Below are 27480 nucleotides of genomic sequence, written 5' to 3'. Positions count from 1 at the left end.
TATATATATATATATATATATTATATATATATAATTAATCCTTATTAAGCCTATTGGGTTTATTAAATATTTAAATTATTTTTAGCAGACAAGTTATGGAGATCCAAATTACAGAAAGACCACTTATCCAGAAGACCACTTATACCCAAGGCTGGTGCTCCTGTTGGCCCAGGGCACTTCTGTAGTAGCGATTTCATGGGATCTTCTTGTGCATTCTCTTCTTTTCACTCTACTGCATATGCCGGCCCATCAGCGCTGCGTCAGGGGTCCTAGGTGCCCAGAGACGGGCAGGTTTATGTGATCCAATTTGCCAGCATCAGCATCTGTGTTGAAACCAAAAGTTCCACAGAATATTTCCTCTTGTTTACAAAGACACCAAGCCAACCAAAAGAGATACTATGACTGAAAAGCCAGGATTCTTACTCCTGTTCAGAGGGCAGACAGAGTAATGATGGGAACCACACTGGGCTGGTAGGCAGCAATTGAACAAAATGTAAGAGACAGACCTAGATCTTATGATGTAGTCACACCTCAAGAAAAGCGCTACAGTAGGAACAGATGACACCTCAGGCCAGACAAAGTACCAATGCAGCAAGACACTGGTCCAGTGATATATGGAAACATTGAGACCAATGACACACAAGGAGACCAGGTCCATTAAGCCAGGGCTGCCATCAGAAATCAAGGGGCCCCTCACAACAAAATTTTCTGGGGCCCCCTTCTCCCACATCCCCAATGGCCCCTCCCCCAGTGACCCCTCCCATCAATACAAAGGACACACAGACATTGGTAGCCAGGGCCCCCTAAAACATTGGTGGCCAGGGCTTACGTTTTGCATTGTGCCAGGGCAGGGACCCCCTAAAACATTACTAGCCAGCCCAGGGCCCCCTAAAACATTGGTGGTCCTCCCCAAGTGTCCTCATACTATGACCCGCTCCCAGCTGCTTCCTGCTCCCTGCTCCCCTAGTGCTTCCTTCCGTTCCCTGCCCCCAGCCCCCCCAAAATCCTCTGGCTCCCCCCAGCATCCTCCAGCCCCCCCCAACATCCTCCGGCTCCCTCCCAGCATCCTCCAGGGCCCCCCAAGCATCTTCCAGCTCCCCCCAGCATCCTCCAGCTCCCCCCAGCATCCTGCTACTTCCTACAGGGCCCCCCAAGCATCCTGCTACTTCCTCCAGGCCCCCCCAAGCATCCTCCAGCTCCCCCTCCCAGAATCCTCCTGCTTCCTCCGGCAGCGCACTCCATTATGTCACGCGGCTCCCCGCTGCATCTTCACTTTTATAAGGTTGCACCCCATGTGTACTGACGTCACACATGCGCACGGGGCGCGACCAAAGACAAGGCCCGGAGTTGATGGCGGCCCTGCGAGAAGCGACAACATGTCCACAGCAAGAACCAATAGAGGACCTTCCGAAACCAGGACCGAAGATTCTGCTTTTTCCCAACATACCACAGTCACGTAAAGTGGTCTGATAGTTGCTATAAAGACTTTAAGATTAATGTTTGCATTTGTACTTTTGCTCTACCTCAAATTAAGGGATATGTAGTATATTCATCTGTGTCTTTACTACTGGTAGTAATGTAAAGGGTGCTGTGCTGTGCCTGCAGTAGTTTTACTGCTGTGTTTGGGGATGAGATGTTCCTTGCTGAATAAGATTACAGAAAGCTGCAGATAATGTGCTCCCTGTTTCTAGAATCTTATATCCAGAATATATTATTTCATTTACTTTACGGAAGCCTTAACACTGAAAGGCTGAACACAACAGTTAGGGGCCTATTCATTAAAGCATGAATTTTCGCTAGTTAAAAGCACAATTGGGAAAAATTCGGAGTAACCACGATAATTTATGATGTTCAGAAACGTCACAAAAATTATTTTCTTGGTCGTACGAAAATATCGTAGTTGCGATCCAAAAGTCACGAAATTTTCAGATCCAAATGATCGTAAACGGCATGAAAAACTTTCCGGCTTTGAAACAAAATGTATGATGTTGGAAGCCTCCCATAGGGCTCGATGGCACAGTCCCAACCTGGCAAAAAGGTATTCATTCAAGCTTTGGTAACTAAATTTTTGTAGTCCTTGCAAAAAGTATGACTTTTTCCTGGAAGAACGAATGTACTACGAAAAAGTAGTGGAATTTTAACAAAATTAAATAAAGTCGTACTTTTTGCAATGACAAATTTTGTTATTCATTCATCGTGGACATTACGAAATGTTTTATAAGAAAAAATACGAATTTTTCTCAATCGTGCTTTAATGAATCGGCCCCTTAGTGTTGACGTCGCATTCTGCACCCCAAGATATAACTGTAGGGGTGTAATGAGTTAACTATCCAATGTAATGGAAGTGTAACTTATGCCCTGGGGGGGGTATTTCCATTTGCCCAGGGGTAGTGCAGTAACTCTATAAAAGGGGAAAAGGCACATGATTCTATCAAGGGTTGCTGGCTAGTGGATTCTCACCAAATTGTGCCATATTTAACAACTAATGGGCTTTTATTGTCTTATTGTTGCCAATTGGGATCTTTAGCTTTCCCTTGCCTGTTGTGTTTTTTCCAGCACAGCTAAGATGTGGATAACTTACAGAAGGGTGAAGTTAGTTGGGCAGAAGAAAGCACGGAAGGGTTCATTTATGAACATAGGTGCCAAATTGCATAAGTGCAGTTAGAAATGCAACCAATCAGCAAATACCTTTGAATAGCCTACTGAAATTTAGAAAACAAAAGCAATGACAAAAGACATTGAAGCATTTTATGATTTATTGTGTGAAATCATTTTCCATACAGGAGTGAGGGCAGGTTTATGCAATAGCTGCCTTTGTATAAAATCATTAAAGTGTTTTGCGTGATAAGTCCCTGTTATATTGTTCATTCCCTGAAGCCAAGTATCCAGCAACATTGTTTCAAGCGGAGATTCCAGCTATCCGTGTAAATCTAGTAATGCTTAGAGATGTAGCGAACTGTTCGCCGGCGAACTAATTCGCGCGAACATCGGGTGTTCGCAAGTCCGCAAATTCGCGAACTTTTCGTGATGTTCGCAATTTGGGTTCGCCGGCACCGAAAAAATCGCAAAACTTACGATAACGGTACGAATGCTCCGAAAAAGTTGCAAAACTTACGATAACGGTACGAATGCTCCGAAAAAGTCGCAAAACTTACGATAACGTTACGAAAGCTCCGAAAAAGTCGCAAAACTTACGATAACGTTACGAAAGCTCCGAAAAAGTCGCAAAACTTACGATAACTTTACGAAAGCGCCGGAAAATACGAAAAAGTCGCAAAATTACCGATCATTTCGAAAAACGGCGTGTGTCAATTTTTCAGAGGTTTTTGCCCTTGATCCCCCTCCTGCATGCCACTGTCCAGGTCGTGGCACCCTTTAAACAACTTTAAAATCACTTTTCTGGGCAGAAATGGGTTTTCTAGGTTTTAAAGTTCGCCTTCCCATTGAAGTCTATGGGGTTCGCAAAGTTCGTGAATATTCGCAATTTTCGGCGGAAGTTCGCGAACAGGTTCGCAAACTTTTTTTTTGAGGTTCGCTACATCCCTAGTAATGCTGCGGATGGAGCAATCAAAGCGATCAAGGGGATGATGGTGTGAGCCATTCCTATAAGGCATTTGGGCCATTCAGCGGGTTTTGGTGTTGTGACACCTTTCCTATGCAAAAAGGACTAGTAATGGTTTGTAATAGAATGGGCCCATTGATGTAGCGCAGGGTGCCATATACTGAATGGCACATTGACCAAAAGGGAAATAAATAAGCAATAGAGCAGGCAATGGCAAAGAAGAGAAATAAAGTGGTATGAGAATTAAGGCTTATGGCAATGATATTGAATAGAAACTCAGAACCTCACACCAGGGATAAGAAAAAGCAAAGTAGAAAGTGAGGGAGACAAGAAGCAAAGTGGGAAGAAGCACAGAATGCTAAGGTGTTTATTCCCTCTGCATGCTGGAAGAGGAATATAATCATGGCTGCCCAATCTTTGGGTCTGCAGGTACCACCCCTTTATCTGGGGAAGGGAAGCCACTGGATAAGCAAAGTCCTAAACATTATCCCTGCATGCCCCTTATGTAATCAAATCATAAACAAGCCTATTTCACCAAGGAACGGATGTGTAAATGAGCTGTTCCTCGGGTGTTATTGGCTATCTTCTTGCCCAGTAGAAGACTTCACTTCTAAAGCAGCCATACGAGAGGTTTCCATAGCCGAGGCCTGGGAAATCACATGCTTTCCCAAGTACCCGATATGGGTAGATATCTAGATGTACGTCCACATGTACATGGCTTCCACAGATACTTCTGGATACGTATGCAAGTGTAAAGCCGGCCATACACGTACCGATGATACCGTACAAAACCTCGTTTCATGCGATATACAGTGCGTGTATGGCGGCTCGACAAGGCGACCGATATCGCAAAAGGCTGCGGATATTGGTCGACTCGTTTTAACTGGTCAGGTGAAAAGATTTTCAATGGCGCCCGAGCAAAATCTCTGTTCAGGGCTGAATTGGCAGAAGGAGGTAGAATTTCTATTGTTTCTACCTCCATATCTGACGATTCAGCCCTGAACATCTATTGACGGTGGGAACGATCTTTCCGACCAAGACAAAATATCGAAAATCACTACATGTATGGCCACCTTAAGGCTGTGTATATTGAAGTCATCTATTTTAGAATATGCAGGTGTATATGACTACTGTGTATGCATCTAAACAAATGGATACAGAGTATGAGCTACATATGCATTTAGACATACGGTATAACAATGCATATAGTGTGTATGGTATGGATGCGTCTGGATGCCTGCGCAAATGTATATGGATTGTACACATTCACCTGGACATGTGGGCGGCCATTAAAGTGTATATTGGCTATATGCATGCATGCAAGTTTAGGTAGGAAAGCTATGTATCGTTTTTTCAGGAGAACCTGAGCTTTCCACATCTGGCTCAGTTTTTGTGTATTTCCACTTCTGGAAGAAGATTTTTCACGATATAGGGATTTATACCAGAAACATATTTTATTTTATGGACAAAAATTCAACTGATTTGGAAAGCCTCATGTCTCCCGAACGTGCCAATACCTGATATGTATAGTTTTATGGAGATTTCTGACTTCTATAGATCAAAAACTCACAGCAGTAATTTACCAAATTTTCAAAGCATTACAGCAGAATACAGCATACTTTACATTCCAAAGCCCAAAATCCCGGAACATTAGCCCTACTCCAGGAAACCATATATTGTTGAACAGTACACATTATGCCGAATCCGAATGGGTAACCGTGTGTTTCTACTCCTAAGTACCAAACAGCAATGCTTTTCTAAGTTTAGCAGTTTCCAAAAGAAAAATATGAAAATAATAAAACATTGTCTCAAAGCTTCCAATTTCAAGCATCATATCTCCCACATAACATTAGGTACCAAGAAAACACTCCCTAAATATGAAAGCCAAGGGCCCACTGAACAGTTTGATGCCCATTGTGCATAGGATCACCAACCATAAGGAAGTTAGTGCATACAAATTGCCCCGGAGATCACTTTAGCTACGGAAAATTCAACACATTTAATGCATTTTTGTGGGGCAACAACACACAAAAATACATTGACCCCCCAAAACTATATATTTTTGGAAAGTACAGATTTGGGTGAATTCAAAATGGGCACCCATGTCTGTCTAATGCCTTACTTACACACCTACAGCCCCCATCCATAACCAGAGACCTCCCCTGCTGCCACAGCCCACTCACATTTGATAGAGAGGTCTAGTTTCCCCACACACTGCCCTAGAGCCAAATACCCCCCACAGACAAACCTAGCACAGCTCATCTAATCTCACCCCACACTGTACCTCCCCCACTAGGACATCTAAATACTTAGGCCTCCCCCGTAGGACTAACCAAACTCCCCTCCTATATATGTCTGGGTTTCGCCTAGATGAGGGATGCCCCCACTTTTCTGTTCCAAGTGACTTGCAGGGAATCCTGGGAGTTGTAGTATAGTAAAATCTATAGGAGGTATGTGGAAAGGTGTTTGTTATCAAGAAGGGCTGCAGTGTTCTGGAACCTAGTGATTGACAGCTGAGCTTATCAGGAGCCAGTGCCTCTATGGGCTCTAGTCACTGGATAGTTCTCCCAATGGGCCCCAGACTGACAGGAAGCTCAGTGCAGTTGCCCATAGTAACCAAACACAAGCAGTGATGTGTCTTAACTTTACTTTGCCCCTCAGGCAGATCTGTGTAGGGCCACTAGTGGGGAGGAATTGGTAATTGTGTATCAGTGGGACATACCAGTCAGGTGACTGCCACACCATGATGGCATTTTTGTGCCCAAACTCATCAGCTGAGCCTGTCATTACCTCTGTCACCCCCCTGTGACCAGCGGTGATTTTGCCCTGATACCTCTCAACAGCGGCCGGAGAATTCCTTCATCCGTTCTTGTGTGCCATAAAGTCCTTATTATATTAGGGTCAGTTTTATCAAGGGCCATTTAGCCATCCAGTATATTTTGGGGGTGTGGGAGGAAAGCAGAGTGCCCTGAGGAAACACACAGAGACAGGTCTGGATTGGGATTCAAAATAAAAACAGCCCCACAGGCCCAATAAATAGTGACAGTCTATGACATCTTACAGAAGCATTTGCCAGAACCCACAGATTGCCAGTTTAGGAATGAAGAGAGATTATATAACTTCTTGCAGTTATTGCCCAGGTTAAAATCAAACCCCCAGCACTACAAGGCAATATACTAACCGTTGAGCCACTAGTGATCAATATGGTATTGTAGTGGTTTTGTGCATCCTTAGTTTTGTCACTGCACCTCATCTCGCTATTTGGCACATTATTTTGGACACACAAGCCAGATGTCCCTGATTATGTTCACTTTTGTATTCGTCTGTGTACATTTATGTCACCCAGTTTTCTGGCGTAGGCTGGGCCGCACAGTTGAGTTAGTTGCATTTTGTGACCCTTTCAGATACTTAAAACTATAATAATTTCAGGCTGTTGCTTTCTGAATGCTTTTCTAGATGAGGCTGATCTCTCTAACAGCCGGGAGACCAGTTTCTCTAGTAGTGGTGGGGAGGAGAGCAGAGCTAGGCCTAAACAGATGGTGGTTATAGGGGATTCGATCATTAGGAAAGTGGACAGGGTAATCTGTCAAGCGGATCGCTTCAGCCGGACAGTTTGCTGTCTTCCTGGTGCCAGGGTTCGGCATGTGGTGGATCGGGTTGACACATTATTGGGAGGGGCTGGGCATGAGCCGGCTGTCTTGGTACATATCGGTACTAACGACAAAATGAACGGTAGGTGGGGGACCTTAACGAGTGAGTTCAGGGATCTAGGCTCTAAGATTAAGCAAAGGTCCTCCAATGTAATTTTTTCGGAAATTTTGCCGGTGCCGCGTGCAAGTTTAGGGAGACAGCGGGAGCTTAGGGAGCTAAATGCGTGGCTAAAGTCTTGGTGTAGGAAGGAAGGGTTTGGGTTCCTAGAGCACTGGGCTGACTTTTCCTTGGGGTACAATCTATACAATCTATAGACGGATTGCACCTCAATGGAAGGGGGTCTGCTGTGCTAGGGGAGAGAATGGTTAAGAGTTTGGAGGAGTGTTTAAACTAGACAAGGGGGGGGGTGGGTGAGCTAGAGTTCTATAGGAAATTTAGTGTAGACGGGGCAGGGGGACTAGCAAAGGGTTGTGGGGGAGGAGTGAGGGGGGCATATAGTTTATCAGATAAGGAGCTTCCGTTACAAGGAATACAGTCTCATATTTGCCTTAGCTCTAACTCTCCGTTAGCTAATGTAAACATCAGAGGGAGAAGTAATAATCTCCGCTGCATGCTGGCTAATGCGCAAAGCTTGTCGGGTAAATTAGGGGAGCTGCAGGCTATTGCATGTATTGAAAATTATGATTTAGTTGGTATCACTGAGACCTGGTGGGATGATAATGGGCTGTGAATTTAAATGGTTATACGCTTTTTAGGAAGGACAGAGAGATTAAAAAGGGTGGAGGGGTTTGTCTCTATGTAAAGTCAGATTTAAAGCCATGTAATAAAGACATTACCAATGAAAACGTTGAATCTCTTTGGGTAGAAATTTCAGTTGGGCTGAAGGTCACAAAGAAAATGATCATTGGTGTATGCTATAAACCACCCCGTATAGATGAGGGGGATGAGGCCCAGCTATTGTTGCAAATGGAGGAGGCTTCAAAACTGGGTCAAGTTGTTATTATGGGGGACTTTAATTATCCGGACATTGACTGGAGTAATGGGGTGGCTAAGTCAGAAAAAGCTAGTAGGTTTGTAAATATGCTAAATGACAAGTTTTTATTTCAGGCGGTTCAAGAACCTACTAGGAATTACTCTATTTTGGACCTGGTAATATCTAATAATACTGAACTCATCTCTAACATTTGTGTGGGTGAGCATCTGGGGAACAGTGATCACAACATGGTCTCCTTTGAGATAATGCTGCAGAGACAGCTCTATAAGGGAGGAACTAAAACGCTCAATTTTAGACGTGCAGACTTTGCCAGTATAAGGGCATCTCTGCAATGTGTCAACTGGGAAAGGCTTTTCATGGGGTTAGACACAGAAGGAAAATGGAACATCTTTAAAACATTGCTTTGCAGGTATACACAACAGTATATTCCCCTTGTAAGCAAGGAGAGGCATCGCAAAGCAAAACCCTTATGGCTGAATAAAGGTGTTATTGTCGAGGTTGGTAAGAAAAAACGTGCTTTTAGGGCATTCAACTTAGCTGGGACAGCAGGGACTTTCATCAGGTACAAGGAAGCAAATAAAGCAGCAAAAAAGCTATCAGGCAAGCTAAAATAGAGATGGAAAGGGATATTGCAGCTAGGAGTAAAAAGAATCCAAAATTATTTTTTAATTATGTGAATAGTAAAAAAATGAAGCAAGAAGGGGTGGGAACCTTATTATCACGGGGGGGGGGGGGGTAAGTTGGTTGATGAGAACGGGGAAAAAGCTGAAATTTTTCATCTGTCTATACATCTGAGGAGCCAGATAATGAAGGCTTCCCTTTTAATATGCCCAGTTCTAGTAATTTAGCTACTGACGCGTGGGTCACTCGGGGGGGAATTCAAAAGAGACTTGAACATGTAAAGGTAAACAAAGGTCCAGGGCCGGATGGGATTCATCCCAGGGTATTAAATGAGCTGAGTGCTGTGATTGCCAAACCTCTTCACTTAATTTTTCAGGATTCGTTGAGGTCTGGCATGGTGCCGAGAGACTGGCGGATTGCTAATGTGGTGCCGTTATTTAAAAAGGGATCCCGTTCTCAGCCTGAAAACTATAGGCCTGTTAGTCTGACATCAGTAGTAGGAAAACTTTTGGAAGGGGTAATAAGGGATAGGGTACTTGAATACATTGCAGTTCACAATACTATTAGTTTGTGCCAGCATGGTTTTATGCGTAACAGATCTTGCCAGACTAATTTAGTCGCCTTTTATGAGGAGGTGAGTAGGAACCTCGATGCTGGAATGGCAGTTGATGTCATCTACTTGGAGTAAAGCCTTTGATACAGTACCTCACAGAAGGTTAATTATCAAATTAAGGAATATTGGGCTAGAACATAATATTTGTAATTGGATAGAGAACTGGCTGAAGGATAGAGTACAAAGAGTGGGGGTAAAAGGAACATTTTCTAATTGGACCAGTGTGGTTAGTGGGTACCGCAGGGGTCAGTCCTTGGGCCTTTGCTTTTTAACTTGTTTATTAATGACCTGGAGGTGGGCATAGACAGTACTGTTTCTATTTTTGCTGATGACACAAAATTGTGCAAAACATGCAGGATGCTGCCGCTTTGCAGAGCGATTTGGCAAAATTGGAAAACTGGGCAGCAAACTGGAAAATGAGGTTCAATGTTGATAAGTGCAAAGTTATGCATTTTGGTAGGAATAATATAAACGCGAACTATCTACTGAATGGTAGTGTGTTGGGGGTTTCCTTAATGGAGAAGGATCTAGGGGTTTTTGTTGATAACAAGTTGTCTAATTCCAGGCAGTGTCATTCTGTGGCTACTAAAGCAAATAAAGTGCTGTCTTGTATAAAAAGGGCATTGACTCAAGGGATGAGAACATATTTTTGCCCCTTTATAGGTCCCTGGTAAGGCCTCACCTTGAGTATGCAGTGCAGTTTTGGGCTCCAGTCCTTAAGAAGGATATTAATGAGCTGGAGAGAGTGCAGAGACGTGCAACTAAACTGGTAAAGGGGATGGAAGGGTTAAACTATGAGGTTAGACTGTCGAGGTTGAGGTTGTTTTGCCTGGAAAAGAGGCGCTTGCGAGGGGACATGATTACTCTGTACAAGTACATTAGAGGGGATTATAGGCAGATGGGGGATGTTCTTTTTTCCCATAAAAACAATCAACGCACCAGAGGTCAACCCTTTAGATTAGAGGAACAGAGCTTCCATTTGATGCAGCGTAGGGGGTTTTTCACGGTGAGGGCAGTGAGGTTGGGGAATGCCCTTCCTAGTGATGGGGTAATGGCAGATTCTGTTAATGCCTTTAAGAGGGGCCTGGATGAGTTTTTGAACAAGCAGAATATCCAAGGCTATTGTGATACTAATATCTACAGTTAGTATTACTGGTTGTATATATATAGTTTATGTATGTGAGTGTATAGATTGGTTAGTATAGGTTGTGTGCTGGGTTTACTCGGATGGGTTGAACTTGATGGACAATGGTCTTTTTTCAACCCTATGTAACTATGTAACCCTGAATACGTAGTCAGCCAGTGACTGACTGTGCAAAGTTTGGGAACCCTGACATGAATAGTGTGAGAAAGGCAGCAATTTAAATTTAAACCAAAAAAATACAATAGGTGAAGTTTGGTTGTTTGTGGCCCCACCTACTTTCTTAAACCTAAAAATGCAGTCCTCTGGTGACCCTGGGGTTAATACTGTGAGAATGGCAGCAGGTTGGATTTCCCCATTGAAACTCTATAGTTAAAATCTGATTGGCTGTTGGTGGCTTCACCCACTTTTTCTAACCGCAGTTCCCTGGTGACGAGCTCTGCAAAGTTTGGGGACCTTAGTTTTAATATTTAAAGAAAGGCAGCAGTTTAAATTTAAACATATGAAGTCTATAGGTCAAATCTGATTGGCTGTTGTTGTGCCCGCCAAAGTTCTCTCACTGACCAACTGTGAAAAGTTTGGGGACCCTGGGGTTAATACCATGAGAATGGCAGCAGGTTGGATTTCCCCATTAAAAGTCATTACATAAAATCTAATTGGCTGTTGGTGGCTCTGCCCACTTTTCCTAACCTTAAACCGCAGTTACCTGGTGCCTAACCCTGCAAAGTTTGGGGGCCCCGGCGTTATTACTGTGAGACTGGCAGCAGGTTGGATTTCTGCCGAGCCAATAGGTAAAATCTGATTGGCTGTGCACAGCTCCGCCCACTTTTGGGCATCCAACAATCATCATATTTTCATTCAGGCTGAGCCCATGACTGTGTGATTCAAGTTTGGGGAGTGTCGCCTCAAAGCTGTAAGATTGGCAGCAGTTCGAATATCTTCCTTGTCAAAGTCAATGGGAAAATTGGGGGGTTCGGAGCGGCACGGGGGGTGGGATCGCTTAGAAAAGCACAAGCAGCCAGCTTCGCTATAGGGCGAAGAAGTGTGGGGAGTTCGGGTGTTGTACCCCTAAACCTGTAGGAGGAGTAGCGTTTAGAAAATGGGGGGCGCTAAGAATAAGAAGCTGAAGGGGAGGAACAGTCGGGGGGTTCAGCCCAACACAATTACCCCTGAGCCCCAGCAATATCCGCACGGATTCTCTAGCCGGAACTGTACCCTCTGAGCATCACTGTACAGAACCGGCTCCAGCAGCCCCATTACATGTTATTGGCTTTCAGCCCAATCCCCTCATCTACACAATTCACTATTATAAGTGTTTATTGGGCTTCATGAACAACACAAACCCAAAGCCCATTCTCACATGAATTTATTCAGAGCCGGGAGTGCGAGGCTACCAACCAATCAGGTTGGACTCTCACGCTTAGCAAATGGCCAAACGGATTGTGGGAACCAACCTCTGAGCGATATGAAATTATCCCGTGTAAGTGATTGTATTCTACGCGGTAAAGTCGTAATTTCAAATCTAATCACTCTATTAAGCTGATTAATGAACGAATCGATCGTTTGCTCCATATTAAATATCCCATACATTAATATGTACAGTCATACAGTTCCAACAACGTTCCCAACCCTTCAACAGTTGTTCAAACCAGGGTCGGACTGGGGGGTGAAAGGCCCACCGGGCCTCCCGCCCCAGGGGCCCTGCAGGTGCCCCGCCCCTAACCCCCCTGCCCCTAAACCCCCCCCCCGCAGGGGCCCCCCTAACCCCCCCGCAGGGCCCCCCACCCGACATCTTTCCCGCGAGCGCGTAAATTTTACGTGTCAGGGGAGCAGCGGTCGGGCAGAGGGAGCACCGGCAAGGGTCGGGTCTGGGCCCACTAGAGCTGGGGCCCACCGGGATTTTTCCCAGTCTGACTCTGGTTCAAACCATACGGACCTTTTCTCCAAATTTTTTTTGTTTTTTCCTTGTATTTCTAGAAGCCTGTGTGCTTCAATCAACCAAGTGCAAGAAAATACAATGTGCTCACTACTAAGTGCCACACAGTGTATAAGGGGGCAATGACTCGGCCTGAAAAATTGAAAAGCCAATATATGCAGGACTAGCTGGCCAAATGTCCTGAAGCCTCCTGGCCCAGAAAAGCCCTTTATCCCCGAGCAAAATGCCTGCAGGAAGTAGAATCCCCTGTGCCGTAAGGCTAAGGGGCACATTTACTTATCCACGAATGCGCGAAAAAATCGGATTGGTTTTGCCGCTGTTTACGATAGTTCTGTACGAAAATTTTGTGACTTTCGGATCATCAATACGATATTATCGTGACTAATACGATTTTTTCGTAACCTTTTTTGTGATATTTGCGATCTTCAGAAATTTTCGTTTCCAATCCAAATTTTTCCCATTCGGGATTTGAACTCGTGTTTTGATATAAGAGATCCCTATATCCTTCCCCCTACCGACCAAAGCAGAGAATGGGTAAAAATAGTAATAATAATATAAAATGTGGTATAACCAAAATCCCAGGGTTAGACTGGGCCTGGCTATAGTGGTGCCGGGGGCTAGAGCTGACTGGTTTTGCCCTAAACCAATATCTGTAAGTTTCAGGAGATTATATGGTTAGGGGCCCCTCTGGGATGGGGTTAGATATGGGCACTGGGATGGTTTAGCCTGGTGAGCTTTATACCCAATTCACCCTTGTATAGGACCAGGACTTTTTAGTTCATTTTTTCTATTTTATTTATGTTATTTGTTGAAGTCTGCCTTACTTCATCACCCAGTGCACAAATAACATTCCTTCAGGTAAACCACATGTAATCCAACATTTTGTATTTATGTATATATAGTCCATGAGATCTTTTATAGCCACCTAGCTAAAACTGCTCCAAGTATTTCTTCAGTAAACCTCCCATCCCTTATCTCAGGAGCCTAAAGACTAACAGGAAGCAAGGTTAGATATAGCCCATAGTGTAATCTTTAACCAAAAGGCCCAGTCATTACACAACTCAATAATAACTAGCAATGACTCCTACCCAGGAGAGTAGATTGGCTATCATATCATTACAATTGAGGAGACTGGCAAATATGTCAGCAAGTAAGCAAAGTGAATTCTGGGTATTAATTTTAATGAGATCCCAGAATACACTTTGCTATTTGCATACAAGGAAGAGACAGTCTCCTCAACTGTAACAACTTGTTTGTAAATCCACTCTATAGTCATGACGGTTTGTTAATTATTGATGCAGTGCCAAGTTCAGAAGTGCGATTGTGTTGTCCAGCCAGAGGGATATAGGTGAGTTATAGATGTGGGTATTGCTAAAAAATAGTTGTTGGCTTTGTGTGAGATATGTCGCGTTGGGTGTGGCAGGGATTGGGTCAGGTTGGGTGGGGTCCGTTGGCACTGCTGTGGGGGGTCAGGCTAATGTGGAGAGTCTAGTCGGGCCAGGCTGCCATGGGGGGCATGGGGTGGGTTCTTGTGGGGCCAGACTGCCATGGGGAGTCAGGCTGGGCAGTGGTAGGGTCTGGTCTGGCTGTGCTGCCATGGGGGGGTGGTCAGGTCATGGGAGTCGAGTCAGGCTGCTGTGGGGGGGTGGGCTGGGCTGCCATGGGGGTGGGTTCTGGTCCGGTGGGGTTGGGGTGCTGTGGGGGGGGGGGTCGGATGGGTCTTCTGTGGGGGAGGTCGGGTCAGGCTGCCATGGTGGGGGTTGAGTCAGGCCGAGGTGGAGGAGTCTGGTCAGGTCGTGGGGAGTCGGGTCAGGCTGCTGTGGGGGGGTCTGGTCGGGTCAGTTGGGCTGCCATGGGGGGGCGAGTTTCTGTAAGATATATTGAGTTGGGGGGGGGGTCTTGTCGCGCTGCCAAAGCTCGCAATTGTAGAGACAGGTCTATAGTGGGGGACAATCTGGTCGGGCTGCCATTGGGTGGGTCTGCCGTGGCAGGGATTGGGTCAGGTTGGGTGGGGTCCGTTGGTGCTGCTGTGGGGGTCGGGCTACTGTGGAGAGTCGGGCCAGGCTGCCATGGGGGGGGATCGGGTGGGGCTGTGGGGGTTTTCTTGTGGGGCCAGGCTGCCATGGGGATTCGGGTCGGGCTGGGCAGGCTGTGTTGCTGTGGGGGGGGGGCTAGTCAGGTCGTGGGGGACTCGGGTCAGGCTGCTGTGGGGGGGGTCTGGTCGGGTGGGTCTTCTGTGGGGGGGTAGGGATGGGCTGCCATGGGGGCGGGGGAGTCGGGCCGGGACACCGTGGGGGGGGGTCTGGTCAGGTCGTGGGGATTCGGGTCAGGCTGCCGTGGGGGGTCTGGGCTGCCCTGGGAAGGGTCTGGTCGGGCCATGCTGCCATGGGGGGGGTCTGGTTCGGGCCGGGCTGCCAGGAGGGGTCTGTTTGGTCTTCTGTGGGGGGGGGTGGGGTTAGGCTGCCGTGGGGGGTCTGGTCAGGTCCTGGTGATGGGGGTCAGGCTGCCGTGGGGGGGTCTGGTCGGGCCGGCTGGGCTGCCGTGGGAAGGGTCGGGCCAGGCTGCCGTGGGGGGGGGGTCGGTCTGGGCTCGGAGGATCTGGTTTGGCCGGGCTGCTGTGGGAAGTTGGGCTGCCACCGGGGGGGGGGGGTCGGGTGTGTGGGGCTGCCGTGGGAAGTCGGGCTGCTTCGGTGGGGAGGTGGTGTCTGGTCGGGCCTGGCTGCCGCGGGGGTGGGTTTCTGGTCGGGCCTGGCTGCCGCCAGGGGGTCAGGGCGGGCTGCCATGGGGGGTTTGGGTTTGGCTGCCGTGGCGAGGTGGGGGTCTGGTCAGGCTGCTGTGGGGGTGTCGGGTCGGGCTGCCGTTGGGGTGGGGGGTCGGTTCGGGCTGCAGCGGGAAGTCGGGCTGCCGCTGTGGGGGGGTTTTGTCTGGTCGGGCCTTGCTGCCGCGGGAGGGGGGTCGGCTGCACGGCTGCAGTGGGTCAGGCTGGGCTGCCGCGGGGGGGGGGGTGTCTGGTTGGGCCTGGCTGCCGCCGGAGGAGGCTCGGGGCAGGCTGCAGTGGGTCAGGTCGGGCTGCCGTGGGGGGTTCGGGTTGCCGTGGGGAGTGGGGGGTCTTGTCAGGCTGCCGTGGGGGGGGGTGTCGGGTTGGGGTTCCGGCGGGGTTGGGTCGGGCTGCCGCTAACATCCTCCTATGGTAGTTAGTTCACAGGATTAGGACCTTCATTTTATCTCCCATTAAAAATGAACATTTTCTAGCAGTTCCCTAAGGCAGTTTGTGAACAAATATTGGCCAATCATTTTGGGATAACTGGTGGCACAACACTTTGCACAATTTGGGAATCTGACTGGGCACAGACCATACTCTACCTCCCAGGAGGGGGGGCGACAGACATAAGATGCTGCTACAATGTGAATCAGTGGATTAATCATTTACAGACTGTGGCTCTGAGGGGACTAAACTAAACACTTCTAAGTTGTTTTCTTTCATTTCCTCCCTACTATAGGGTTAGGCATCGTTATTGGACACATTACCAGCAGCATCAGTACCAGCCGCCCTTGGGCTCAGTCAGCACCGCACCACCAGCTGCCGTAGAACTGTCTCTCACTGCCCTGCAACACCACCAGCTGCCGTAGAACTGTCTCTCACTGCCCTGCAACACCACCAGCTGCCGTAGAACTGTCTCTCACTGCCCTGCAACACCACCAGCTGCCGTAGAACTGTCTCACTGCCCTGCAACACCACCAGCTGCCGTAGAACTGTCTCTCACTGCCCTGCAACACCACCAGCTGCCGTAGAACTGTCTCTCACTGCCCTGCAACACCACCAGCTGCCGTAGAACTGTCTCTCACTGCCCTGCAACACCACCAGCTGCCGTAGAACTGTCTCTCACTGCCCTGCAACACCACCAGCTGCCGTAGAACTGTCTCTCACTGCCCTGCAACACCACCAGCTGGCGTAGAACTGTCTCTCACTGCCCTGCAACACCACCAGCTGCCGTAGAACTGTCTCACTGCCCTGCAACACCACCAGCTGCCGTAGAACTGTCTCACTGCCCTGCAACACTACCAGCTGCCGTAGAACTGTCTCACTGCCCTTCAACACCACCAGCTGCCGTAGAACTGTCTCTCACTGCCCTGCAACACCACCAGAACCTTTGGAGATTCGGCATCGGCTCCTCTATCTAGTCGGCACCTCCCGCTCCCTCCAGATTCTTCAAGTAGTAAGTCAGGGAGAGGGTCACACAGTCAGTGGCTCCTCACCCCCCGGTTATACTCCTTACCTGCTCCTGCTGTAATTGACAAGAAATACAGCCAATCACAGTGTGCTAGGGTTTATCCCGCCCCTACATGTTATTGACACACCCCCTTACATCACCATGCCTGCCCCCTGTTTCACCACATCTGCCCCTTTGCGTCACAGCGCCCGTCCCCTGATGTCACTCCCCCAGTCCTGTCTGGGCCTATCTAAAGAGAAAGGTGGCAACCCTATCTGGGGGGCCGTGACAAATTTCCCCAATTGGGCCCTTCAGTTGATAAGACCGACCCTGTTAACCAGCATAGATCCACTGTTGGGGACTTAGCCCCGAGTGTGAGCCCTGTGGCTGGGCAGTACCCCTGTTACTGATGGGGACACTGTTCTGCTCACTCTGTAGTTTGTGGCTGAATGGGGAGGCTGTGCCCTTACAGACTGGTTGCTGTACATTTTGCCAGCAGAGGCAACCAGTGTCCGACTGGGCCACCGGGGTACTGGGAAAAAACCCGGTGGGCCCCGTCGGCCTATACCCAATCTCTGCAGGTCCTCCGCTGATCCACTGGTCTCCCTCCCCCAACGCGCTTCAGGTAAGTTTGATATAGGGTGCTCGAGGAGGAGGTTGGACAGGTGCTGGGGGCCTCTGCGGGAGGGGGGGTGAAGGCGGCGGGGACCATTGGGGGGTGCAGGGGCCCCGAGGCAGAAGCCCGGTGGGCCCTGCACTCCCCAGTCAAACCCTGGGGGCAACTCCTCCCATACTCTGACTCTCAGCCACTCAAATGGGCCATAAATGATGCCATGTAATGTGACGTCCGTGCCCCTCACTGGGTAAAGTGACTTCTATGTGATTCACTGGATCTGACTGCATGTGTTTAACATGACACAGACATAGAGGTTTGTTGCTACGATAACAGGGACCTCAGCACAAGCTCTGCCTTGGGTCAGTATCCCCACAGTATTTAATGCTCGCTGCTCAGTTTTTATTTACACGCTTCACTGTTTCAGGATTCAGATACTATGCTACAGTTCTGGTTAAATACTGCTCTTGGTTATTTAATGCACTTTATTTGGTTTATTTTTCAGTATCTGATAATGTGATAATGTCACAGTGGCATTTTTTGGGCACCATTTCTCTCTGTATAAACTGGAGTCCGTGCCTGGCACACCAGCCAGACAGTTGTAAATTGTCTCAAAATAGTATTCTCTACATCAGTACATCAGAGTTTGAAAGTCTCGTGTTTTTATGCGTATTTCGGCTACATGTGCCTGCACCAGAGCGTATTCCATTCATTCGGGTGCAGGCACATGTAGGAGGCGTAGGGCGGTATTTTCAGCAATCGCTTTTTCGCTTGCCGAAAATATCCGCCCTAATCCTCGTCTGGCATCAGCCTTAAAGGCTGACCGACAAATCACATTCTGGGAACTAACCCCACCTATATTAACACCTACATTTCTTACTGTTCACCGCAACTATAATTTTTTGTCAAAAACCAAATTCCTCCTACAGCTCAACGCACTGCCCTATTAGTGCAGCGAAGGAACACCACCAGCTGCCGTAGAACTGCCTGCCTCACTGCCCTGCAACACCACCAGCTGCCGTAGAACTGCCTGCCTCACTGCCCTGTAACACCACCAGCTGCCGTAGAACTGCCTGCCTCACTGCCCTGCAACACCACCAGAGCTTTTGGAAATTCGGCTCCTCTATCTAGTCGGCACCTCCTGCTCCCTCCAGATTCTTCAAGTAGTAAGTCAGGGAGAGGGTCACACAGTCAGTGGCTCCTCACCCCCCGGTTTTACTCCTTACCTGCTCCTGCTTTATTATCCATGAATTGTAAAAATACACCAACTGATTACTGTGCAATCATGAGCCACAGTTGAGTAGAAAGTCAGTAATTGGTCTGTTTGTTTTTATAATTGATTGTTATGATGTTGTAATTGCCTGGGAATCATGATTTCTGGTCTTGTACTTCCCTCCCACCTGTTTTATTGTGCTGCAAATTAGTTTTTATTTTATTAAATTGTGTGCCTTGTTTTATGCCTTATGCCTTTATCTTGGCCCTTGGCTTGCCTTATAATATTCTTTGTTGGAGTCTTGGGTGAACATTGTGATTTGGAACTGGGGCCAAATCCAGTATAACTATCTTTTTTGTTTTTTTGTTTTCATGAATCCATTATTCTTACTGGGGTTAACAGCTCATTTGCTATTTCGGCAGTGATTTTACTGGCAAGTCTTGGGTTAATGAAGTGATAGTTGGTATTTCTGCAGTGGGTCTGGGTTTTTTAATGATGTTTATGTTAAGGTTTATTTTGCAGGAGCTAGATTAACGGATGAAAACTTGTATTGGGAAAAAACACTTTTTTAATGTTACTGGCTCTTTAAATCTGGGGATAGGGTTGCCACTTGTCTAGTTTTGAACCAGACGGCGCAGTTTTTACATGGCTGCCCGGTTTTTAGACGTCTGAAAACCGGGCACGATTGTCAGCAGATTGACGAGAAATACAGCCAATCACAGGTTATTTATAATAGGGATGTAAACATCTGAATTCTAAACTCTTCTGTTATATCTTTTACTAGAAATTAGGCTTATTTATGATGCCCGAACATTTTGACAGAGTTATAACAATGGCTAATGCTCTGGAAAAAATACACTCTGCCATTTAACATTTTATTCTTGAACCAACAAATGTATTTGTAGCTGTAATATTGGTGACTGCTTTCAGCTAACCTATTGTTTCTCCTACTCCCATGTAACTGGAGGAGTCCCAAGTCGGACTTGGATTTCTTACTATTGAGGGCTATTCTGATACCTACTGGGAGCTGCTATCTTGCTCCCTTCCCATTGTTCTGTATATGCAAACCCTATGGGCTTGTATTAGTGTCCCCTTACTCTGTAATGTGCTACAGAGAACAATAGCACTATATAAATAGTAATAATAATTAGGCCCCTCTATTATACATGATTTCTTTGCAGAAAATAAACAGCAGGGAGGAAGGAGCCCCTGACTTTCCATTTTCCATAGACCAGGAATAGAGTGCAAGGCACCTATGTTCCTCTGCATTCTTCAGTTTGAACCTTAATTACACTAATAGACAAAATGGGCACACTGGGGCTTTACATGATGTGTGCGATTGTGTGCCTGGCACTGCGCCCCCTTCAGAGAAAACTGCTCTGTTGTTTTGGGATCCAATGCATTTCCAGACAATGAAGCTACAAAATGAGCTGCCAACGAGGAGCATAAAGCGACACGTGTGTATCACAAACACGCAAAAGCCTGTAGTGTGTAGGGCAGAAACTCACAAACTAAACCCAATGTATTGTTACTAAACCCAAATATTCCAAAGCTCACTCCGTTGAATGTATATTTGGGTATGAGGAGGAGAGAAATGAATCTGACTTTACTAATAAACCTTCCTTTTGTCTGTAGAGTTATGAATAAAGGGATATTCCTTGCTTTTCATTGGCGGCAGGGGACTGAAAGGGAATGGCTGTCTCCATTTGAACAGTAAGACTTTTACTAATATTTTCCCTATAGAAAAATAACCCAAGGGAATGTCTGACAAATGATGGCACTTAATTTTAATTAAACTGCTGAATTGCATCAATATGTCTCAGTAGGGCGGGCCTGATACATTCCATTCAGGTAAGAATACACAAATCAACTATTTATAAATAACATTTCCACATCATATTAAAAATATGGGGTTCGAATTCCTGATACAGTAATGGGATCCCTAATCCAGAAACCCATTAACCAGAAAGCTCTGAATTACAGAAAAGCCCGTCTCCCATAGACTCCATTTTAATCAAATAATTCAGAATTTTAAAACTGATTTCTGTTTTCTCTGTAGTAATAAAAAAACAGCATCTTGTAATTGGTCCCAACTAAGATATAAATAATCTTTATTGGATGCAAAACAATCCTGATGGGTTTGATTAATGTTTCATTGATTTTATAGTAGACCTAAGGTATGGAGATCCAAATTACGGAAAGACTCCTTATCCAGAATACCTTTGGTCCCAAGAATTCTGGATAACGGGTCCTATACCTGTACTTGGTAGTATTGCTAACGATGCCCTCTTTGGAAATGGAATGCCAGCAGGAAGCACATGAAGCAGTGATCAGTTTCAAATCCCCACACGTATTGTCCGGTCAGTGTAGGAGCACCCATTTGTTTTGGCATCAACAGTTTGATGGATCCTTTCTTCGCATTATCTACCTATATACTTGCACGCAACGATTCCAGGCTAAACCTGGTCTTGTAAAAAGTAAGTATGGTTACAACTTGGATTACACAGAAGAATTCGAATGTGTATGAAACACCCCAATATCTTTGTTGAGTTTACAGTAGTTTTACTGATTTGGAGTTTGACGTTTAGCAAAGTGAAGTTGAAAGAACCATAGAAAGCATTGCTAAAACCCAAACTGCAGGATATGATGGAATTCCAGCTAAACTGTTTAACGTCCTGCAAGATGGTGATATGAAAGTGTTGCTTGGGATACGCCAGCAAGTTTGGAAAACTCATTGGACTGGAAGTTCATCTATATCTTAAGACCTTAAAAGGAAGATACCAAAGAGGGTTGTATTGCACGTATCTCTGGATCCTGCTAGACTCCAGCGGCAACAGCACTAGTGATCTCAGCAGATGGAGAAAAGCTATGGCAAATCTGCACAAAATATTTAAGAGCAGACATAAAAGATTTTCAGAACCCCAAAGCTGATTTAAGGTATTATTTGTCTCAGGGCAAAGATCTCATTGGGGGCCCCCATAGCTTCCCTAAGACATTTGTGGCTGTACTACCCTGAAACTAGGGTTACCACCTTCTGCCGTTCTCCTATCTCCATGCAGGGGGTGGGGTGTGATGTCACCGGGTGGGGTGTGATGTCACGGGGGCGGGGTGGTGACTTCTCGGGGGGGAAGGGGTGACTGGGGTGGGGCTATGACATGGTTATCAGCAATAGGTCAGTTGCAACATCAATATCAGTGAGTCCTGCCCGGTTTTCCAAAATGGGAAAATCGGGCAGACAGTTTTGACCCAGACAGCCCTTCTGAAAACTGGACTGTCTTGGTCAAGACCAGACAGGTGGCAACCCTACCTGAAACCAGAGGCGGGCCAAGCTGACCCGTTGCCCTAGGCAACCCGGTAGGCAACCTTTCCAACCCCCTCCCGTGAGCCCTGTGGGGAGGGGGGTCGCAATGCAAGATCATTACCCCCACCGTGTAATGGCAAGCGGCGGGGGGCAATGACTAAAGTGAGCGGACTAGGGGTAGGCAGGAGAGGCTCCTGTCTGGCACCCCCCCCCAATTGCTGCACCCTAGGCAGCTGCCTCTTCTTCCTACCCCTAGTTACGCCCCTGCCTGAAACAGGTGAATTTGAAAGTTACAATTGTGTGCTTCATGCTTAAAAATAAACATGGCCGGGCCAAGTCACAGGCGCACCCAAGGCAAAGTTCTTTCATCTCCCTGCCCCACAGCATGTGTGCGTTTGCTCCCACAGTGACACGCAGCAGGAAGAGGGGATGAGCATCATGGGGGCCAGTGAGCGATGCGTGAGGCCTCCTAGGGGTAGCCAGGCAGAAGAGGTAGGTGTCCTGGTACCCCACACCTTTGCGCCCTAGACACATGTCTCTTCTGCCTATCCCCAGTTCCAGCCCTGCTGCTGCTGAGCAGGAAGCTTTTGTGCTTGAGGGAACACACACGAATGGTCCTGCAGGTCCAGCTGGCTTTGGTGCTACAACTCCCAGTACCCTGCATCCAGCTTAGGGCAATATATTATATCCATGGTACATAGTATTAATGGGAAAGAGCAGGCAATGCAAAGGTACGTTCTGCTTTATTATACTTTAGCGTTGCCAAGATGCTTAAAAAAAAGCTGCAGGTTTCCCAAAAACATGTCCCAAAACCTACAACAAGTGTGTGCTTCTTATATGCTTTGGGCCCAGGGCACTTTCACGTGTGTCTGGTTGTACTGCCATATGTGTGTGTATCTGGGGGATATTGTGATTATCTTTATCCTATATAGTAGCATCATGGGAGTTACAGTGACTATTCTGCTTATAGGTTATTATGAGACTGTCTAGTAAAGTCCAAATATTGCAAATCTTGTAGTGGTTGGTATGGGTTGATGTGTTAAAGGGCCAGATTCTGTGTGTTATTAGTATTTAAACAGAGTAATAGTTAAGCTGTGCATCTGTCTATTGGAACCATAACCAACAAGGCAGATAGTGTGTGTATATATATCCTTACAGTAGGAATGTACACATTGGCTGCCCTGCCTTGTCACATTCTAGCATTATCTAAAAATTAAACAAATTCTAGTTTTTGTCCTTAACAGGATGACTTAAACTCCATCATTGGCCAAACAAATCCCCTGGAATGCAGGTCCTATACCCCCAGTTTGGCTGCTAAAGCCCCAACTCCCTATTGTCAGTGTAGGTCCCTACCCTTAGGCCTACAGCACATGGGGCAAATACATTTTGACTCCTTGCTAAAAACTGATAATGCCCTGCCTTGTTAGTAATGGGGATCCCGGGAAAGTAGCAGCACCAGCGATTTCCTCTTCTGTGTGAAGACATCTACACTCACACACACTCACATATAACATTCTGATTGTGTATCATATGCAAAGTGTGTGTAGAAATACATTTATATTTGAAACACAAGCATCTAATTAAATAACATTTAGCCAAGCAATGTTTACTTAAGGGTTTTTTTTTGGTTAGGGAAGTAGCATTTGGGGACTTTGCCATACTGAAAATGACTAAATATTTGTTTTCAAGGGTGAGTTACAGCCGTATTTCCTTTTCACTCCTGAGTTAAGAACTGAGGCCTTATTTTTAATGCACAGCCCATTTTACAGCCCTACGCCTTGGTCATTTGAGATGCTGAATTGCCAACCGAGAAAGTAGAATGATATACCTACCCATTTTAACCTTTGGAAAATGTGTCCTTTGTGAATATATATCATACTTGGGGTATTAATAGCCTCTGGGAGGACCTGTGTGGCTGTGGTTCTGGATAGCACGGTTCATAATAGGGAGAGATGTGCCTTATAGTAGCCAGGGCGGGATAATAGCCTCGGGAACGGGACTGGGCTGTGGGATAGCAGATATCAGTAGCGAGAGATGGTTTGCCTATAGTAGCAGTGCGGATAATAGCCTCTGGAAGGACTGGGGCTGATGGATAGCAGGTATAATATGGGAGCAGATGGCTGCCTATTAAGTAGCAGTGGGGGATAATAGCCTCTGGGAAGGACTGTGCTGTGGATGATACAGGCTATAATAGCGGAGAGCAGGTGGGCCATAGTAACAGTGGTGGATAATAGCCTCTGCGGAAGCACTGGGCGCTGTGCGATAGCAGGATATATTAGGAGAAGATGGTGCCTATAGTAGGCAGTTGGGGATAATCAGCCTTCTGCGGAAGGACTGGGCTGTGCACACGCCTATAGTAGAGACGCATGGTGCCTATAGTAGCAGGCGGTATAATAGGCTCTTGGGGAACGGGGGACTGGGCTGCTGGGATAAGCATGCTATAAGTAGGAGGAGAATGGTTTATTGCCTATAGTAGCAGGGGCGATAATACGCCTCTGGAAGGGACTGGGCTGGGATAGCAGGTATAGTAGGGAGAGGATGTTGCACCGTCACTGATAGAAGTGGGGGCTACTATATAAAAATATGGATCTACAGCAGAATGCTGCATCACTAAGGTACACGGCGGCAGAAAGTGGGGGCTAAATTAAATATGCTACACACTAAATGCAGCATACTACACAGTACACGGGTGTAGATAGAAAGTGGGGGCTAAATAAAATATATGGCTACACACTAATGCCATGATGCTAACACAGGTACACGGGGCAGGAAAGTGGGGGCTATAATATATATGGCTACACACTAATGCTGATGCTGCACAGGTACACGGGATGGAAAGTGGGGCTAAATAAATATATGCGCTACACACTAATGCTGGCAACTGGTACACAGGGCAGAAAGTGGGGGCTAAATAAATATATGGCTACACACTAATGCTGCGATGCTGGCACAGGTACACGGGCATGAAATGCGGGGCTAAAATAAATATATGGCTACACACTAATGCTTGATGCTGGCACAGTACACGGATAGAAAGTGGGGCTAAAAAAATATATGGCTACACACTAATGCTGATGCTGACACAGGTACACGGGGATAGAAAGTGGGGCTAAAATAAATATATGGCTACACACTAATGCATGGACTGACACAGGTACACGGGGCAAAAGTGGGGCTAAATAAATATATGGCTACACACTAATGCTGATGCTGGCACAGGTACACGGGATGGAAAGTGTGGGGCTAAATAAATATATGGCTACAAACTAATGTTGATGCTGGCACAGGTACACGGGCAGAAAAGTGGGGCTAAATAAAATTATGCTCACACTAATGCTGGATGCCGTCACAGGTACACGTGAGAAAGTGGGGCTCAAATAAATATATGGCTACACACTAATGCTGGATGCTGACACAGGTACACGGGGCAGAAAGTGGGGCTAAATAATATATGGCTACACACTAATGCAGCATCGGCACAGGTACACGGGGAGTAGGAAGTGGGCTAAATAAATATTATGGCTACACACTAATGCATATGCTACACAGTACACGGATAGAAAGTGGGGGCTAAATAAATATATGGCTACACACTAATGCTGGATGCTCAACAGGTACACGGCGATAGAAAGTGGGGCTAAATAAATATATGGCCTACACACTAATGCTGATACTGGCACAGGTACACGGGATAGAAAGTGCGGGGCCTAAATAAATATATGGCTACACACTAATGCTGGATGCTGCATAGGTACACGGGCATAGAAAGTGGGGGCTAAATAAATATATGCTACACACTAATGCTGGATGCTGCACACAGGTACACGGGAGAAAGTGGGGGCTAAATAAATAATGGCTACACACTAATGCGATCTGGCACAGGTACACGGGATGGAAAGTGGGGCTAAATAAATATATGCTACACCACTAATGCTGGATGCTACACAGGTACACGGGGCAGAAAGTGGGGCTAAATAAAATATATGCGCTACACACTAATGATGCTGGCACTGGACACAGGCAGAAAGTGGGGCTAAAAATATATGGCCTACACACTAATGCTGTGATGTGCACAGGTACCACGGGAGAAAGTGGGGGCTAAATAAAATATATGGCTACACACTAATGCTGCATACTGGCACAGGTACACGGGGATAGAAAGTGGGGCTAAATAAATATATGGCTACACACTAATGCTGGATGCTGGCACAGGTACACGGATGAAAGTGGGCTAAATAAATATATGGTACACCACTAATGCTGGATGCTGGCACAGGTACACGGGAGAAAGTGGGGCTAAATTAAATATATGGCTACACACTAATGCTGATGCTGCACAGGTACACGGGGAAAGTGGGGGGCTAAATAAAATATATGGCCTCACACTAATGCTGGATGCTGGCACAGGTACACGGGATGAAAGTGGGGGCTAAATAAATATATGGCTACAACTAATGTGATGCTGCACAGGTACACGGGCAGAAAGTGGGGGCCAAATAAATATATGGCTTCACACTAATGCTGGATGCGTCACAGGTTACACGATGAAGGAAAGTGGGGGCTAAATAAATATATGGCTACACACTAATGCTGGATGCTGGCACAGGTACACGGGCAGAAAGTGGGGGCCTAAATAAATATATGGCTACACACTAATGCTATGCTGGCACAGGTACACGGGATGGAAAGTGGGGGCTAAATAAATATATGGCTACACACTAATGCTGGATGCTGGCACAGGTACACGGGGCAAGAAAGTGGGGGCTAAATAAATATATGGCTACACACTAATGCTGGATGCTGACACAGTACACGGGGAAAGGGGGGCTAAATAAATTATGGCTACACTAATGCTGATCTGGCACAGGTACACGGGATGGAAAGTGGGGCTAAATAAATATATGGCTACACACTAATGCTTGATGCTGGCACAGTACACGGGAGATGGTGGGGCTAAATTTAATATATGGCTACACACTAATGCGCATACTGGCACAGGTACACGGATAGAAAGTGGGGCTAAATAAAATATGGCTACACACTAATGCTGTGCTAACACAGGTACACGGGATAGAAAGTGGGGGCTAAATAAATATATGCTACACACTAATGCTGGATGCTGGCACAGGTACACGGGATTAAAAGTGGGGGCTAAATAAAATATATTCTACACACTAATGCCTGATACTGGCACAGGTACACGGGATAGAAAGTGGGGGCTAAATAAATATATATGGCTACACACTAATGCTTGATGCTGCACAGGTACACGGATAGAAAGTGGGGCTAAATAAATATTATGGCTACACACTAATGCTGATACTGCACAGGTCACGCATGGGGAAATGGGGCTAAAAAATATATGCTACACACTAATCGCGATGCTGACAAGGTACACGGGGCAGAAAGTGGGGGCTAAAATAAATATTATGGCTACACATAATGCTGGATTGCTTGACACAGGTACACGGGGCAGAAAAGTGGGGGCTAAAAATAATATGGCTACACACTAATGCATGCACTGGCACAGGTAACACGGAAGAAAAGTGGGGGCAAATAAATATATGGCTACACCACTAATGCTATGCTACACAGGTACACGGGATAGAAAGTGGGGCTTTAAA

The 27480-nt window shown here is 46.5% G+C and overlaps 1 long non-coding RNA gene across 9 annotated transcripts in view; it reads left to right on the top strand.

Annotated features, from left to right (window-relative positions):
• Positions 1-16607: 16607 nt before the first annotated feature.
• The window catches only part of LOC108645164, a 455446-nt gene continuing 444573 nt past the window's right edge, over positions 16608-27480 (top strand). For 3 of the 9 annotated variants that reach the window (XR_004219631.1, XR_004219628.1, XR_004219630.1), the window contains exons 1-3: positions 16609-16735; positions 18272-18508; positions 20191-20268. This is a non-coding gene — a long non-coding RNA (uncharacterized LOC108645164). Of the gene's footprint in view, positions 16736-18271; positions 18509-20190; positions 20269-27480 lie in introns of all 9 variants that reach the window. The other 6 variants (XR_004219632.1, XR_004219633.1, XR_004219629.1 and 3 more) reach the window with 4 other exon arrangements.

Source organism: Xenopus tropicalis, chromosome 8 (assembly GCF_000004195.4).
Source record: "Xenopus tropicalis strain Nigerian chromosome 8, UCB_Xtro_10.0, whole genome shotgun sequence".
NCBI classification, from domain to species: domain Eukaryota; kingdom Metazoa; phylum Chordata; class Amphibia; order Anura; family Pipidae; genus Xenopus; species Xenopus tropicalis.
Note: the sequence above shows the minus strand (reverse complement) of the source record. Positions and strands in the feature narration are given on the sequence as shown.